Genomic DNA, 18252 nt, shown 5'->3' on the forward strand with positions numbered 1-18252 from the left:
CTGTCAGACAATATGAAAATAGGAACCACCACAGCTAATGGCAGGTGCTACACCACAGCTGAGGAAAAAAGGGATTTTTTTTGTTTTTGATTTAAAGACACTTGACCCGGCTGATTCAAAACCTTCAACTTTTTATTGCTGATATAGCTTTCTTACTCAAAGACATTTCATGAGCCTTGGAGACATTAAAGATGTTTACCTTTTGCAGCAACATTTATCATGATTTAGCAGGGTTGTAACTGGAAAGTAGTATATAGTAAAAAAGGCCTTTAAATATGTCTGATACACCTTGGATTTTAGTAAATCTGAAATATTAAAAGTGGAGTCCTGCAGTCCCTACTGAGGCAGAACTCCCAATGAGATTAACAAGCGTATTTTCAGAGTAAAGATTTTATGATTTGGTTTCAAGACTGTGATTTTTAGAGACAGTAAAGGAGTTAGTCACCCAAGTCTCCTTGGAATTCAATGGAACTTGGGCACTTAACTCCTTTAGGCACCTTTAAAACTCTTCCTATTGCCCCAGAGTGAAGGGATCAGAAAGATGATTCTCCACACAGGTGAGTAGCTATATCCTGGGCTGAAGTTCTGTAGTGGGATGAAGCAGAAGAGTGCAACATTTACAGGAGGGGAATAGGGGATCCACAAGGAACAAAGCAGGTGGACCAGAATAAAAGAGATTGGATGAAAGCCATTTCTGACAGCTTCTTGTCTTGGATCATTAGGGCCTAGAGATATTGGCTGCTTTGTTGGAATTGGATAAGGTTACAAAGAGTCTCTGTTCAGAAAAAAGAAAAAAAAAATCCTTTTGCAGTATTAATTTTCAGAATATTAAATCATCGTTTTTGTAAATATTATTCATCAAAATGGAGTAAGTAGGCAAAAATGTGACCTTTTGAGCATAAGGGATGGCTCCTGGGAATGAAAATGTTATTCAGAAGCTTTTCTAGAAAGAGAAATAAATGGCTTCCACCTTTACTTCTATGTCAGCACTTTAACTGCTGCCTTGACATTAGCAAATGCATCACTTTAGCAATAAAAGTTTGAAATAATCCACATATTCATGTCAACGTGTCTGTAAATTTTACATGATCGACATATGCAGGATAACCTTTCTGAGTGAAGTGTTGATGTAGGGTTGCTACAGACGTTATTGTGTAGAAAAGCCAAGTTGGGATCAATACAGAATTCAGATTTCAGATGCTTTTATGGTAAGAGTCGCTAAGCCTGACAAGTCGCAGTTCAGCAGCATACTTGTTGGCCATGTCAGCCTTCAGAAGAATGACAAGCTTGATTAGTATCTCTCAGAGAGACTGATATAAAAATTCAGACAAAATGTGATCTTTCTGCTAATTTGCAGTATCACATTTATAATCCGTTCCAGACTCAAAGTTACAAAATAAAAAACGTAACATTTTAAGTCTATGTGGAGAAATGAATAAGAAAATTATGTCTTCAACAGATGTGACATTTTTATACTTGAAAAATAAAAAATAATGGAAAGGTTCCCTCTAAGCTGCAGAGCTTAATGAGCTCTGCCCAGGGGCTCAAGGCTGCCGCACACACAGCTGTTTGGCTGGGGTAGAGGTACTTCTCCCCCTGGTGCAGTAGCTCCCTGCTGTGAATGGAGAAGCTCGCCTCGCTTAGCTGATAGATAGGGGACATAAAGCAGAGAGAGGCAGGGGTAAGTGGCTGGGGGTGGAGGGGAGTTTGGGACATCCTGACTCCCAGCTGGCCTGCCACAGCTGGGAGAGGAGAGACTACTTGGATTATAGCAGCTAGCTGCTCTCTTTGCTGCCGGCTAGGAGGGAGTGGGGAACAGATTGCATAGAGAGGAAATGGGTGGGTGGGTGGGTGGGTGAGGAGTTTGTGGAGTGTTCTCTTGGCTGCAGCTGTTGGTGACTGCAATTTCCACGAGTCAGGACACTCTCCCAGCCCCGAGCTGGACTGGGGTGGGAGAGCAAATTGCACAGGGGGAGGTAGGGAAAGAGGGGTGAGTGGGTGCTGGCATCTGTGAAGTGAGGTAGGGATGGGGAGTTTGTTTGGGGCATCTTGACTCCCATCTGGGCTGCAGCAAGAGACAGACCCATGCAGGGGAGAGACCGAGGACTTTCTCCTGGGCTCAGAAGGGAAAGCAGGCTGCATGGGGCCTTGCCAAATTTTCAGGTGAGTTATATTGGAACATGGGGGTCATGTGGCTACATGGGAGATTGGGAAACTCCATTGTCTTCAGAAGGATTTCAGTCCAAGTACATCTTCCATTTTCTTGTTGAGGCTGGAGTGAGGAGGAGCAGGGGCAGCCCATGACTATATGCAGACTTGGCCACCTCCTAGAGCGCCACCTTCAACGGGGCACCTGGAGCGCCCGATGATGATGTCACAGGGCACCGGGGCACCTGATGATGTCAGTCCATGCAGGTGGGAGCGCCGATCACGCATTCCGCCTGGGGCGCCAGCTACCGCAGGTCGCCTCGGGCCACTCCTGAGGAGCAGTTGGTATTAGTTGGTGACATAATTACAAGATTTGAAATATGCCAAGAAATATATGATGGGGAAAAGAAAAATGTAGCACCCTATTCTTTTTCACTGTTAGATTTATAAAGCAAACACAAAACAGTGAATCCTGTACAGTTCTAGACCAAAATATTTTTCACCTAGTATCAGGAGGAGAAGATAAAGAACTTGCTTTTGACCATGTTGAGTTTAACAGGTGGCCATCAGCCTGGAGATATTAGAAAGCCTGGACTAACATTTCATTTTTTTTGGAAGGAGACAGATCCAGAGCAGAGCAGAGGGCTGACTGAGTCTGCATTAGCAGGTCTTAATGCAGGATCTGGCTTGCCTTGTATTGGTCTTTTTCTGTTGTAGAGCATTTAGGCTGCTTTTCTAGCTAAGCATTCAAGCTTTAGTGAATGAATAATGAAGCAAAAGGCCTAGCTCATGACATTTGCATGATTACATTTCAAGTAAAGTTTACATAGGTGTTAATGGCTTAAGAAAGAAAATAATGGAGTATATTAGATATCTGAAAACTCTGATCTTAATGATTGTTTTAAATCTTGTGTTATTAATTAATACATGGTAAATTGTTAAAACCGGAAGAAATTTACCATGGATCTTGTTTATTTGTTTGGCCTTTCAAGTAGAGTTGAATTCCAGACAAGCGATTTCCAATAAGTTTTAGAATTTGTTTGGGGATGGGTATTGCAGACCTTTAAGGCCAGATCTTTGTTATCTGGTAGAGTTCTGGCTCTTATTAGTCAATGGGTGTACTCAGAAGTAGTAAGCACTAGATGTGATGCTAAGTGTTTTGTAGGATGAAGGCCTTATTTGCAAGCTCTTTGAAACATGGATCTGTCTAAAAACCCTGAAGCCATGTGTTAATGTGAATTTGAATTGGTGACACACAAGGTGAAACTTTGAAACCAGGAGAACTTTTATCTGTTTTTACAGGACTCTGTTTCACTTGCATAGAATGGATCCCTAAAGATTCATTTAAAATATCCATAACCTGATGTTTTACTTCCATTCCTATTTTCAAATTGTCAATGGCTTGTTGCTTAGTTTGCTGTCTGTGTTGCTTTATTACTTAGGCTATATCTACACTGGGAAGATTTGGCGACAAAAATGCTGTCAACACACATGTCAATGCATGTCAATAATCACCAAAAGTGAAAAAGGGTCAAACCAATTTTTCTGCCTCCCATTATCACCATTTCATGGCCACATTGCTAGCAAACTGTCACAGATAAGAGCAAAGTAATGTGGGTAAGCATCCCACAGTGTAGTGTTGTGGAAGGCAGAGCTGAAGCCTGCATTTCTTGGGATTCCTTCATAGCTCTGTGAGCTTTCTGTGCTGAGGAATGTCAAAGCAGCACATCAATCTCTTCAGCTCTTTCCCTGTAGCAGCAGTCTGCCTGCTCCTGCATTATATCTAGAGCAGGGCAGAACCAAAGCATTCCAATGATTTGCTCTTTGTTTCCCAAGTAAAGCAGCTCACTCAGCTGTCAGATACTTTCCGGAGCTTTCAAAGGGGAGGAGTGCATGGCTGTAGGGCAGCAGAGATCATAAAACATTGAGCACAGCCGTAAGGGCAGTCATTGTGGAATAGTGGTGGAAGCCAGTTCTCTCAACGGAACAAACAACAGAGTCCACATTGGCTCTTTGTTGACAATAAAGGGAGAGAAAAAGACAAATGTCTGTCATGGTGGTAGTTTTTTGTTGCCAAAACTGGGTGGTTTTTCCCACCAAAAGTTACATTGTAGTGTGTATGCTCTCACTGTTTTGTCGACAAAAGGAAGTTTTTGGTGACAAAACGTGCCAGTGTAGACAGGGCCTTATTTTCACTGTTCTATTAAGAGTTGACATCCCAGAGAAATTGTATAAGCCTGAGTGAATGCCTTTTTACTTTACTTTCCAGTGTCAGTGAATATTGTATTAATATTTACAAGGCGAGCATAGCTATTCTAGTTGACTCCTAGATTTGTTTAGCATCTTAAAGATGAGCTATGTGTGAATAATATGAATGCAAGAGGGATAGTTTTGTGAACTGCAAAAGTCTGTAGCATTCTAGTGTTTTGGCAGATGCTTCATTTTTGGGGATTCTACTCACTCAAGGATGAAAAATGTTTGAAGGAACACTGTGGAAGACTACTGTTGAAGCTGATTGTCATTTATATTATATTATAGCCACGTCACATAACGAACAGTTTACAAGTAAGGGGATTAATAAAATTAGAGGGCAAATAAAAAAAGAAAAGAAAAACAACAAATCTATCTGATTAGACCTTTATGGTGAACAAATCCCATTTGCTTGTACATACTCTCCATTATTTATATCCAAAAATGTCTCTTTTTTTACTTATATCATTTTCCTCCAAACTTCAACATATGTCTGTTTTTATGCAAGACCTTTAACTCTTTCATTCTGATTTGCTGAGGTTTTTCTCTTCATTCCTGAGCTACTTTCCAAATTCTTTCTTTCTCTACTCAGCTCTTATAGTGGTGTCATCAGAATACTGCCATTATAACCTGGTTCTGAAATTTTCGCTTCTTGCCATTCATCAGTGTTGTTTTAAAACAAAACTTCTCACAAAAAAAGTTACCACTGCCTGCTGTTTTCATATGTTCTCTCATCTATTTTCTCATTCTTTGACATCCTTTTGCATCTTTGCCACAGTCTAGAAAAGAAGCAGTGATATGGAGAAAATTGTTCTAATTCTTTTTTTTTAAATGACTCTTTTAGCAAATAGTAAACATTTTGTCTGTCCTGGAATATCAGAAGAAATACAGGGAGGGACAAACAGTGCAAGTGGTGGCCTATAATGTGGGAATCCACTACTAGGAGCAGTTGCCACAAAGAAGTAAAGAAATTTAGGGTCCTCAGCTGAAATTGTTCCTTGTTTGATGGATGCTTGCTGGGTGCAGAAATATGGATCTTAGGACAGGAGCTAATACATCTTTGTCATTTGGATATGAAGACTATCAGATTTGTAAATCTGACTTAGAGCCAGTAAATGGGTTGCTTATACCGGTTGTACCTCCCTAAACTGGGCCTCTCTGATGTGGCAACATCGGCGGTCCAGTAGGACCACCGATGTTCCTGGACCATAAAGGCTGACAGCATTGGAGAAAGCCCTGTGGCACAGTTGGAAAACCCAGGGCGCAACCAGGAGCCCTGTCTCTGGCAAGTCACCCAGTGTCGGCAGCACAGACAGCTGGAGGCGGGGGACCGGCAAGGGCCAAAAGCAGGGCTGGTGGTAGAGAGGGGTGGCAGGCTGAGGGGCCAGTTACAGGGACCTCCCCTGATCCAGCAAATTCCCTCATTTGGGATCGGTCAGGTCCTGATGGTGCCGGATCAAGCCCTCTAATTAGGGAATTACCTAGAATTCACTCAAACTTGCAGAATCAATTACGTTGAGTCCTAGCTCAGTTTTTTCTCTACTACCTACAGCTATCCCCTGAATGGAACAAATGAGGTGTTCAGTCTGAGTACTCTGGTAGTGCAAACCAAACTGATCTAATCTGAGTGCCCTAATACTGAGAATGCCCCACCGTCAAACTAAATCAACTTAGGCCTTACCTAAAACTCTTTCTGTTAGGAGTGGAATGTCCAATGTATCTTAAGTTAAGAGAGTATTTCCACATCTCAGAACTCAGCTGTTACATATCTTTCATCCTTTGTTTTTCTTACACAAGAAGGAAGCATTGAGGATTCAGAGAATTTTAATCATGCAGATGGATCTAATATCTCAAAATACAATACAACCTTGATGTCATCTTCAGTTACTTTGAAATTTAAGACTTTCATGCTTATAAATTTAGAGGACCCAGTGTACAAGACTTTTTATGTGAGGATGATCTATACAAAATATTTTCTTGTCTCAGGGGGTATGTCTACACTACAAAGTTAATTCGAACTAACAGATGTTAGTTCGAATTAACTTTAATAGGCGCTACACTAGCGCTCCGCTAGTTCGATTTTAAATCGAACTAGCGGAGCGCTTAGTTCGAACTAGGAAAACCTCATTTTAAGAGGATTAAGCCTAGTTCGAACTTGTTAGTTCGAATTAAGGGGTGTGTAGCCCCTTAATTCGAACTAGTGGGAGGCTAGCCCTTCCCAGGTTTCCCTGGTGGCCACTCTGGCCAACAACAGGGAAACTCGTCTGCCCCCCTCCCGGCCCCGGACCCCTTAAAGGGGCACGGGCTGGCAACCAGCCAGCAGACCCTGCACCTCGCATGGATCGAGCCACCCACCCGATGCCCCCCATCCCTCCCCCTCTTCCCGGGACCAGACTGGCGGCTCCTGGGAGCTTGCCCCGGACCGCAAGAGGCGGGCACCCGCCTGGGCTAGTGCAGACATCGTGGACCTCGTCCACGATCTCCGCACTAGGCACAGGAAAGTGGCCGTCTAGGGCAGGAGAGCTGCCAGCCTGGCCACCCAGGAGCAGGTGTGCAAGAGAATCAAGGGGGTCCACTGAGACCCCCGACCCTGAGCCCTGAGCTTACAATGGCCGTCCTGGGTCAGACCAAAGGTCCATCTAGCCCAGTAGCCTGTCTGCCGACAGCGGCCAACCCTAGGGACCCTGGAGGGGATGGACTGAAGACAGTGACCAAGCCATTTGTCTCGTGCCATCTCTCTCCAGCCTTCCACAAACCTTGGGCAGGGACACCACTCCTACCCCCTGGCTAATACCACTCCATGGACCTAATCTCCATGACTTGATCTCATTTCCCTTTCAACTCTGTTCTAGTTGTAGCCTTCACAGCCTCCTGCAGCAAGGAGTTCCACAGGTTGACTCTTTGCTTTGTGAAGAACAACTTTCTGTTACTAGTTTGAAGCCTGCTACCCATTCCTTTCCTTTGGTGTCCTCTAGTCCTTCTTTATTGGAACTTATGGGAACTAATGAAGAACTTTTCTGTATGCACCTCTCCACCCAACTCCTGCTTTTAGAGACCTCTATCCTGTCCCCCCTCTGTCTCCTCTTGTCTAAGCTGAAAAGTCCCAGTCTCTTTAGCCTCTCTTCATATGGGACCTGTTCCCAACCCCTGATCATTTTAGTTGCCCTCTCCTCTCCCATCCTCTCTCTTCCCCTCTCCCACCTTCTTTTCCCAGTCTCCCCCAGTTTTGTTCAATAAAGACAGATTCCATTTTGGAAGACACGTTATCTTTATTTAGTACATCAGGAAGGGGGGCTAGGGAGGGGTTAGTGGAAGGAGGTGAGGGAGGAATGGGGTACGAGCCCCCGATGGGGAGGACTGGGCTGGCTCTGCAGGCTTCTGGGGGTGGAAGCTCTCCTGCAGCCCCCCAATTGCTCCCTCTCCCCAGATAGCAGCGTGCGGCAAGTGCAGCCGGGCTGATGGCCGAGTGGTGTTATGTGCCCAGTGTGGGTAGTCCGGGCAATCCAAGCCAGGACTGCTTTGGACAGACTGAGAACTGTCTGTCCGGGGTGGGGGTCGGGACCCTTTAAGCACAGCCCTCGGCTAGCCTGAGACAGCTTCTCCATGCTTTAAGTCCTCCTCTGATGCCCTGCCGGCACTGTTTCTGGCCATCCTTAACCCCGGTTCAGGGTCCACTTAATGTGGACATGCTAGTTCGAATTAGAAAAACGCTAATTCGAACTAGTTTTTTAGTCTGGATCCATTAGTTCGAATTAGCTTAGTTCGAATTAACTAATTCGAACTAAGTTAGTTCGAATTAACGTTGTAGTATAGACATACCCTAGCCTACAGCCTAAAAGTAGCACCAACTGCATTGCCCTGAGTTGAGTTCTCCTTATGAAGGTATTTCAGGCACTTTATATGCTAGCTGGTGATTAACATATTTTTACTGCAGGATACATATTTGTCAAACTTAACTGGATACAGCCTCTGCAGAGTAAAGCGCAGAGTATAAGAGTGAGTCAGCGACCAGGGAACTTGCGAACAGGGACTGTTAACAGGGAGTTTGGAGAAGGAATTCACCAGGTGAAGAAGGAGCTAATACAGGACCCCTGAGGGACGTGGCTGTCTGTAGTGGTGTGTGTCTTTGTGTTTGGGGGTTTCTTGGTGCTAAACTTTTGTTTGTCTGTCTGGAGTTTGGGGTTTTTTTTCCTCTTCCTCTTCCCCCCATGAAGTGTGCGCTGTGGCTGGCAGGTGGAAGCCGTGAACTTCTAATCAGGGTTGAAATCTAGAAGCCTCTGCTCATTGGTTGAGCCTTAATCAGGGAGAGGGGCTACAGGCAGTCTAGGGCTTTATAAAGGAGTGAGTCAGCAACCAGGGAGCTTGCAAACAGGGGCGGTTAACAGGGCGTTTGGAGAGGGAGTTAGGAAGGGGAGTGGGAAGGGTGTGAGGTATACTCGCCATTCTTTAAAATCTTCCATTGCACTCTTGCCCTTCAAGGAGTCATTTAATAACTGAGGAATCTCTCAGAACGCAGGTATGGATATTGATAGGTCTGCTGTTGTTACCTGCACAGCATGTGCCATATTTGTCTTCCTCCTGGAAGAAAGAAGGGATTTCATCTGCACTAAGTGCAAGCTGGTTGCCATTTTGAAAGAAAAAATTAGAGGATTTGAGGCCGAAGTATTGACCCTACGTGCCATCAGAGAGGATGAAGACTTCCTCGATAAAAGTCACGTTTAATCCTGCAGGCACAACAGGCTGAAGAGCCAGTCAGGTCAGTACAGGACAAGGAAGAAAACTGGCAGCATGTAACCTCTAGAAGAAGAAGAAGGCCAGCTCAGGTATCCCCCATTCATGTAGATTTAGGTAACCGCTTTCAGGCTCTCTCCACAGACACTGTGGTGGAGAATGCTTTGGCAGGAACCTCTCAGGGAAGAAATCAGAAGGAAACACTATCTACCGGAAGGCATGGGTAGTCCTCGGGATGGGGATTCCACAACCACCACCCCCAAAAGAAGAAGACGGGTGATGGTGGTCGGGAACTCCCTCCTAAAAGGGACTGAGTCATCCATCTGCCGTCCAGACCTGCAATCTCGAGAAGTGTGCTACTTACTGGGAACTTGCATTCAGGATGTGACCGAGAGTCTTCCCAAAGTGATTAAACCTTCGGATTGCTACCCCTTCCTGCTTCTCCATGTATGAAGCAACGATACGGCCAAGAATGACCTTGATTATGTCATAGCAGATTATGTTGCGCTGGGAAGAAAGATCAAGGAATTTGAAGCGCAAGTGGTGTTCTCGTCCATCCTTCCAGTTGGAGAAAAAATGTCCTGGTAGGGATCGTCGAATTGAGTAAGTAAGTGCGTGATTGCGGAGGTGGTGTCGGAGAGAGGGCTTTGGGTTTTTTGACCATGGGACTCTGTTCCAGACACAAGGATTGTTAGGAAGAGATGGGATCCACTTAACCAAGAGAGGAAAGAGCATCTTCGCAGGCAGGCTTGTGAACCTAATGAGGGCTTTAAATTAGGTTTTTTGGGGGATGGTGACCAAAACCCTGAGGTAACTGAGGAAGTCGGATACTGGGAAGGAACTCAAGGAGGAACAAGCAACAAAGGAGGACCCCTGACTCAGATGGAGAAGGTAGGGTGATCAACTGGTTATCTAAGGTGTTTGTAAACAAATGCAAGAAGCCTGGGAAACGAACAGGAAGAATTAGAAGTCAAGGCCCAGTCAAAGAACTATGATTAGATTGGAATAACGGAGACTTGGTGGGATGACTCGCATGACTGGAGCACTATCATGGAACGGTATAAACTGTTTGGAAGAACAGGCGGGGGAGAAAAGGAGGAGGACTTGCACTGTATGTAAGAGAGCAGTATGATTGCTTGGAGCTTCAATATTTAGAAGAAGAAAAGACTGTTGAGAGTCTACGGGTTAAGTTTAGAGGTAGAAGCAACAGGGGTGATGTTGTACTTGGTGTCTGCTACAGACCACCGGATCAGGTGGATGAGGTAGATGAGGCTTTCTTCAGACAACTGAGAAAAGATTCCAGATTACAGCTCCTAGTTCTCATGGGGGACTTTAATCACCCTGACATCTGTTGGGAGATCAATACAGCAGTATACAGACAATCCAGGAAGTTTTTGGAGAATGGTGGGGGTAACTTCTTGGTACAAGTGCTGAAGGAAATGACCAGCGGCCATGCGCAGCTTGACCTGCTGCTCACAAACAGGGAGGAACTAGCAGGGGAAGTAGAGGTGGGTGACAACCTGGGAAGCAGTGATCATGAGATGGTAGGTTTCAGGATCCTAACCAAATGAAGAAAGGAAAGTAGCAAAATACACACCCTGGACTTCAGAAAAGCAGACTTTGACTCCCTCAGAGAACTGATGGGTGGGATTCCCTGGGATGCTTACATGAAGGGGAAAGGAGTCCAGGAGAGCTGGCAGTATTTTAAAGAAGCCTTATTAAAGTCACAGGAAGAAACCATCCTGATGCGCAACAAGAAAAGTAAATGTGGTAGGTGACCAGATTGGCTTTCCGGGGACATCCTTAGTGAGCTTAAACACAAAAAGGAAGCTTACAAGAAGTGGAAACTTGGATAGATGACTAGGGAGGAGTATAAATATATTGCTCTCAAATGCAGGGGAGTTATCAGGAAGGCAAAAGCACAATTGGAATTGCAGCTAGCAAGGGATGTGAAGAATAACAAGAAAGGTTTCTACAGGAAGTTTATCAATAAGAGGGTGATCAGAGAGGGTGTGGGGCCCTTACTGGATGAGGGAGGTAACCTAGTGACAGATGATGTGGGAAAAGCTGAAGTAATAAATGCTTTCCTTGCCTCTGTCTTCACGTACAAGGTCAGCTCCCAGACAAATGCACTAGGCAACACAGTATGGCTATGCCTACACTCGCAGCTTCTTGTGCAAGTAATATGGAAATGAGGCTAAGTGTGGAATATTGCCGAGCCTCATTTGCATACCTAATGAGCCACCATTTTTTCAGAAGAAGCTCTTGCGCAAGAAGGAGCGTCTACATTGCCCCTTCTTGCGCAAGAAAAACCCTCTTGCGCAATGCCGTTACACCTATTACTTTTCAGGAAGAATGAAAAGAAGGGATGGAGGTGGACAGCCTTTGGTGGGGAAAGAACAAGTGAGGAACTATTTAGAAAAGCTAAACATACACAAATCCATGTGCCCGGATTTAATGCATCCGAGGGCACTGAGTGAGTTGGCAAATGTCATTGTGGAGCCTTTGGCCATTGTCTTTGAAAACTTGTGGAGATTGGGAGAGATCCCAGATGACTGGAAAAAGGCAAATGTAGTGCCTATCTTTAAAAAAGGGAAGAAGGACAATCCAGGGAACTACAGACCAGTCAGCCTTACTTCGGTCTCTGGAAAAATCATGGAGAGGATCCTCAAGGAATCTATTTTGAAGCACTTGGAAGACGGGAAAGTGATCAGGAAGAGTCAACATGGATTCACAAAGGGCAAGTCATGCCTGACCAATCTGATTAGCTTGTATGATGACGTAACTGGCTCTGTGGATGTGGAAAGTCAGTGGATGTGATATGCCTTGACTTTAGCAAAGCTTTTGATTCTCCCACAATATTCTTGCCAGCAAGTTAAGGGAATATGGATTGGATAAATGGACTGCAAGATGGATAGAAAGCTGACTAGACTGTCAGGCCCAACAGGAAGTGATAAATGGCTCAATGTCAGGTGGGCGGTCAGTTTCTAGTGGAGAGCCCCAAGGATCTGTTCTAGGATCGGTTTTGTTCAACATCTTTATTAATGACCTGAATGAGGGGATGGATTGCACCCACAGCAAGTTCACAGATGACACTAAGCTAGGGGGAGAGGAGGGCAGGGATAGGGTCCAGAGTGACCTAGACAGATCTGAAGATTGGGCCAAAAGAAATCTGATGAGGTTCAACAAGGACAAGTGTAGAGTCCTGCACTTGGGTCGGAAGAATCCCAAGCATTGTTACAGGGTGTGGACCGAATGGCTAAGTAGCAGTTCTGCAGAAAAGGACCTGGGAATTACAGTGGATAAGAAGCTGGATATGAGTCAACAGGGTGCCCTTATAGCCAAGAAGGCTAATGGCACGTTAGGGTACATTAGGAGGAGCATGGCCATTAGATCCAGAGAAGTGATTATTCTCCTTTATTCGGCTCTGGTGAGGCCACATCTGGAATATTGTGTCCAGTTCTGGGCAGCCCACTATAGAAAGGATGTGGTCACATTGGAGAGGGTCCAGCAAAGGGAAATCAAAATGATTAGGGGGCTGGAGTGCATGACCTATGAGGAGAGGCTGAAGAATTTGGGTTTGTTTAGTCTGCAGAAGAGATGAGTGAGGGGGGATTTGATAGCAGCCTTCAACTTCCTGAAGAGAGGTTCCAAAGAAGATGGAGAAAGGCTGTTCACAGTAGTGACGGATGGCAGAACAAGGAGCAATGGTCTCAAGTTACACTGGGAGAGGTCTAGGTTTGATATTAGGAAAAAATATTTCACTAGGAGGGTGATGAAGCACTGGAGTGGGTTATCTAGGGAGGTGGTTGAATCCCCATCCCTAGAGGTTTTTAAGTCTCCGCTTGACAAAGCCCTGGCTGGGTTTTTTTAGTTGGGATTGGTCCTGCTTTGGTCAGGGGGCTGGACTTGATGACATCCTGAGGTATCTTCTAGCTCTATGATTCTATGTGGCCAGGAGAATAATTAACTGAAATCATAAGCATGGAATAATTATCCAGTAATTTTATAAGGTCAGGCAGAGATTGAACCTTTCTAGTCCGGCACCCTCAGGGCCTGACCGGTGCTGAATCAGAGAATTAGTCGAACCATGGGAGGTCAATATTATCTAGTAACATTACCAACACTTCCGCTGCTTACTAGGCTCTTAGAAAGCATTTAGTGGTAAATTAGAGCTAAATAATATCACAGAACAATGGTGGCTGTAAACAAACTTTGTGGGACCACGGGAAACTTGGTCACACCCATAAGTTGATATCTAGCTAATTAAAATCATGCTGGCCCATAGATGTTGCTAGATCAGCGAATGCTGGGCTAGAGAAATTTAACCTATAGTTAGTTTTTATTTTATGTAATATTACTTTAAAAAAATGTTTCAGTGATAACAGGGTGGCTAGAGATGAGAGGGTTGGACATAAATGTTCCCCATCAAGAGTTGCCACAGAAACTCTGCATTATTGGGCTAGCACATGAGAGTGAAAAAGACTAATATATTTTCACTGTCTAGGATTAGTGAAATGTGAAAAATAAACAAATAGCACAGATGGTGAATCAGTTTACATTTCTTTCAGTGCTAATCATTGCCAATATTTATAGCATCTTGATAGCAATATATATTTTAAAATATGTTACTTTAACCTAAAAGGATCCATTTATGCATATCAGTAGATTATAATTTTTCAGCTAAGTAATATTTAAACTCTTTGTTGGTAAAAAATCTTTCAGGTGTTAATCTTATAATGCAGGCAAATACTGAACAATCTGCTGCAATGCTATATATTTGGGAGACTGTCTGTATAGTTTAGATAATATCTCTCAGTATTTTGTGGTTTGTTCGTTTGGAAAGTCCAAAAATGTAAGCATAAATAGGTAAAATGTCTTGGTCACTTTTCATATTCTCAATAACAGAAAACAAATCTTGGAGGGATTCCCAAGTGGCAGGGGCAAAGACTAAGTAAAGTAAGGGACAGAGACAGCCTTCCTGTTAGCATATTAGCCACTGATACCTGTCACAGTTCTTTGTACAGAATTCATTGACAATTAAATTGAAATGAACTAAGAACTAACCAAGTACCTTTACGAATACTCCGGACAGATGACTGTTAGCTTACAACAAGCTAACTACAAATTAGATATATGAGCTGTCGGATGCTGTATGTGTCTTACCAGACTGGGTAGCAGCCAAGCAACTCTGTTTTCTTTACAAAACAAATTTAACATGTTCTTTGGAAAATGTGATTCCCTGGATAGATGAATAGGGAAAATGGAAAAACAGATGCAGGAAAGCTTTTGAATTAAATATTCCTGCTTGCATAAGGAAGTGGATGAAGAGAACAAGTATGTGGAATTGTCTGTGCAGTTTCATATTGTTATGCCTCAGGAGCCATTATTATTAGTATAAGTAATTGTTAGGGAATGCGGGAGTACATGCATAGAAACCATAGATCAAAATATTTATATGTACAGTTATCAATAGCTCAGCTCCTCCAACTACAATCTTCCATTCCTTGCTTTTAACCAGCCAAGCAGTTATCATACCAGATTGATTTATTGCTCTTTTTAGAACTTAGCACATTATTAAAAGAAGAGAAAATTATAGAAAAGAAGTTACAGTTGAGAGTCGTTATGGTTTTTTAACAACTTGCCAGAGTAGTTTTACTTTTGAACAGCAGTAGTCAGTGTTCAGTTACTGTCACTAAAATGGCACATACTGAGAAACACAAAAGCTTTGAAAATTATTGCAGCAGGAGCAACAAAAAAGTAAAGCATCCATCTTGGGGGAGGAATGTGTTTGGTCGCTTCCTTTAAATTAGAAGCACCAAGAGCTATGTTAAGGCCTACAGCTCTTCTATCCCATAAAGAAGCCAGATTGAAATTCCTCACACTGTGAGCTGGGCTATCACCAGTTTAATTTTCACTGGCTAACAGATCTATTGCTCTTTCAGACCTACCCATGCCTACTTCTGAGCAGAACTTTTCACAACATGAGAAAAGAAGTGGCTGACAGTTTGCTCCTTAAGCAGCTACCATATTAGTTGAGATTAGGGATGTGAATGACTAGTCGACTAATCAACAATAAGCAAAAATGCTTATTGGATAGTCGATACATTAATCAACTAGTCGCTTCCCCCCCAACCTTGCTGCCTCTATCAGAAAGAGGCAGGAAGGGTGGGAAAAGAGGATAGGGTGTTTCAAAGCACCAATGCTGTGTGGAGCCTGGGGCCAGCTCCATGCGAGACTGCCACTTTGAAATGCTGTGTGCAACCTGGAGCCAGTTGGGGTTCCCACTGACCCTGGGCTCCATGCAGCACTGCCGCTTTGAAACTCCGCAGAAGCACAGGGCTAGCGGGGGACTGCTTGTCCTCCCCTCAGCACTTTCACCTTTGAAGTGTAGTGACAGCCCTGGGGCCATTGCTGCACTTCAAAGGCACAGGCACCCTTATCGACATATCTGTTTTACAAAACTATTCAATTAGCCAATTAATCTAAATTTAACACCCCTAGTTGAGATCAGAGTTGATCTTAAATTTTCAAAAAAAATAATTTCTTTTTAAAAATCTTTTTTTTTAAAAAAGGACATTTTTTGTTCTTTTTAAAATGTTATTATTCCTTGAGTACTTTCTTTGTGGGTCCTCTACTTTAGGGGTTGGTGTGTCTGTGTGCTTGCATTAAAAGACTTCTGTAACAGTGCCCATTAGGGTCTCTGTCTCATGCTTTTCCAGCCAGTTAACTGATGCTGAGTGACTAATCCTCCCACCTAACAACCCATCATTGCTTCTCTATGCTAAGGAACCCTAAGTTCCACCCTAAGCTATAAGTTGGAGCTATCTACAGCACCTTGCTACTTAGTAGTTAATGAGTTTAACAGTTAGTTACATAATTTCCTCATTAGCGGCTAGTTAGCTTGTTTCCTTTATCATTAAGAAAAAAAATATATTTTTACTTTACTTGTGTTGAACCTCTGCTTATTCATCTGTTTTGAAAGCAAAAGCCTTCCGTGACAAGAATGTCCGGTGTCCTGGGCTTTAAATGCTACTTCAGTGGTAAGCTTGTGATATCTGTCTCAGATATGATCAGTGTGTTTGCTGCTTAGGTGAAACACACAAGTGCCAATGCTGTCTCAAGCTCATGGCCAAAACAAGAAGGGCTAGAGAGTTGCAGCTAAAGCTCCTCCTTATGGAGAAGTCCCTCAGACTCTCATCGGGGCCTCAGACTCTCATCAGGACCCACAATCCCCAGACAAACTATGCCAACCATGGCTTCCAATAGAGCTGCTTCCTCAAACCATACATCAGAACAACCCTGGCCAAAAAATAATCAAAGAGGCAGACTCCTGGGTCCCCAATGCAGGAATTGGACACAAAGAACCATTTTGTGAGTGGACGTCTACTATCATCAGTACCACTGTGAAAATGGCACACTCAGCAGAGTCTTCTCTCATTCCCAACACAATCCACTCCTTATTCAAGTGAAGAAGAGGAGGAGGGTTAAGAAGGACAAGGTGATCTCTGTCTCCTATCTGCCAGGAACTAGCCAACTGAGGAGCCAGATTACACTGACCCCAAGTACTTACTGTGATATGGCTAACCTTGGGAGCCTCCTATAGTTTTCCCACCCCCATGGACATACTAAAACCTGTGGGCCACATGCCCACACAACAGGGGACCACCTGCCACTTTCAGACCCCACACACATTGGTGGCATCAGGGAAAAGGAGGAACCCTCCCTCCCCCCACTCCTGGAGGGGTCATCATCTACCCACTTGCCATCACTTTCCACAGATGACACCATTATGCCTCTTCCCTGTAATATAGGGGATGATTTCAGACTATTCCAGGATGTACTTAAAAGGATGTCTAGCTTTCTGGACATATCCCTTGAGGGTGTCCAAGTGACACAACTAGAGGATATTTTGCATATATTTGCTTCATTCAGAATCACCCTACCCCATGAATAATGTGCTGATTAACCCTGTCAAAACCATTTGGCAGACCCTTGCAGCTGCTCCTACAAACTGCAAGAGATCTGACAAAAAGTATTATGTGCCAGCCAAGGGCACAGAGTTCCTTTTCTCACACCCAGCACCCAATTCCATAGTGGTAGGCGCAGTCCAGGAATGTGGCAGGCAACAGCACAAGAACAAATTACAATAAGGATTGGGAAAGACTTGATGTATTTGGATGCAAAGCTTACTCCTCAGCTACGCTACACCTTTACATAGCCAACTCTGAGGCATTATTAGCAAAATACAATTACACAAGCTACATAAAAATGTCTATTGATTTTTATTTCTGAGGACAAGAGAAAACAATTCATAGCACTTCTGTCAGAGGGACAACTCATCTTCAAAACAGCCTTCCAAGCCTCATTTGACTCTGTGGATGCAGTTGCAAGATTAGTGGTAATGGCAATTGCAGCGGTGATGAGAAGGACTTCATAGTTCCATCTTCCTGGCTTCCCCAAGGAGGTACTATCTATGGTAGAAGATGTGCCATTCGAGGGGTCTAAACTATTCACTGAAAAGACAACTATCTACACTCACTCAAGAACTCACAAGCAATAGTCCAATCCTTGGGAATCTATACATCCGCTCTTTTGTCACAAAGAAAAATTCCAATAAATGGAAACCAATACTTAACCTACATCAACTCAACAAGTTAATCAAAACACAGTGATTCAAGATGATTACAGAAGGCACCAAAATCCCAGCACTTAAGAAAGAGAGAATTGGTTTTTGACCCTTGAACTCCAAGATGCATATTTTCATGTAACAGTACATCCATCCCACCTCAGATTTCTCTGCTTTACTATAGGACAGGATCACTTTCAGTACAAGAACCTGCTTTTCAGCCTATCCACTGCCCCTCAAGTGTTTTTGAAGGTAATGACTGTGATTGCAGCCTACCTGCGCAGAAATGTAATTATGGTATTCCCGTATCTGGATGACTGCTTGCCAAAAGTGCCAGCGCTGCAGGCTGCATTACAAGCCACTGAACAGACAATAACCTCTTCATAAATTTGGGCTTCCAAATAAATACTGAAAAGAATCATCCTAACACCAGTGCAGGAGTTGGAGTTCATTGTGGATCATCTCAGTTCTGTCAAAGGCCATAGCTTCACTAC

At 43.7% G+C, this 18252-nt stretch overlaps 1 long non-coding RNA gene across 1 annotated transcript in view; it reads left to right on the forward strand.

Annotated features, from left to right (window-relative positions):
- Positions 1-18252, forward strand: part of LOC142826819 (uncharacterized) — a 65569-nt gene that overhangs the window by 2483 nt on the left and 44834 nt on the right. The window lies entirely within an intron of this gene.

This window comes from Pelodiscus sinensis, chromosome 2 (genome assembly GCF_049634645.1).
Source record: "Pelodiscus sinensis isolate JC-2024 chromosome 2, ASM4963464v1, whole genome shotgun sequence".
NCBI classification, from domain to species: Eukaryota; Metazoa; Chordata; order Testudines; family Trionychidae; genus Pelodiscus; species Pelodiscus sinensis.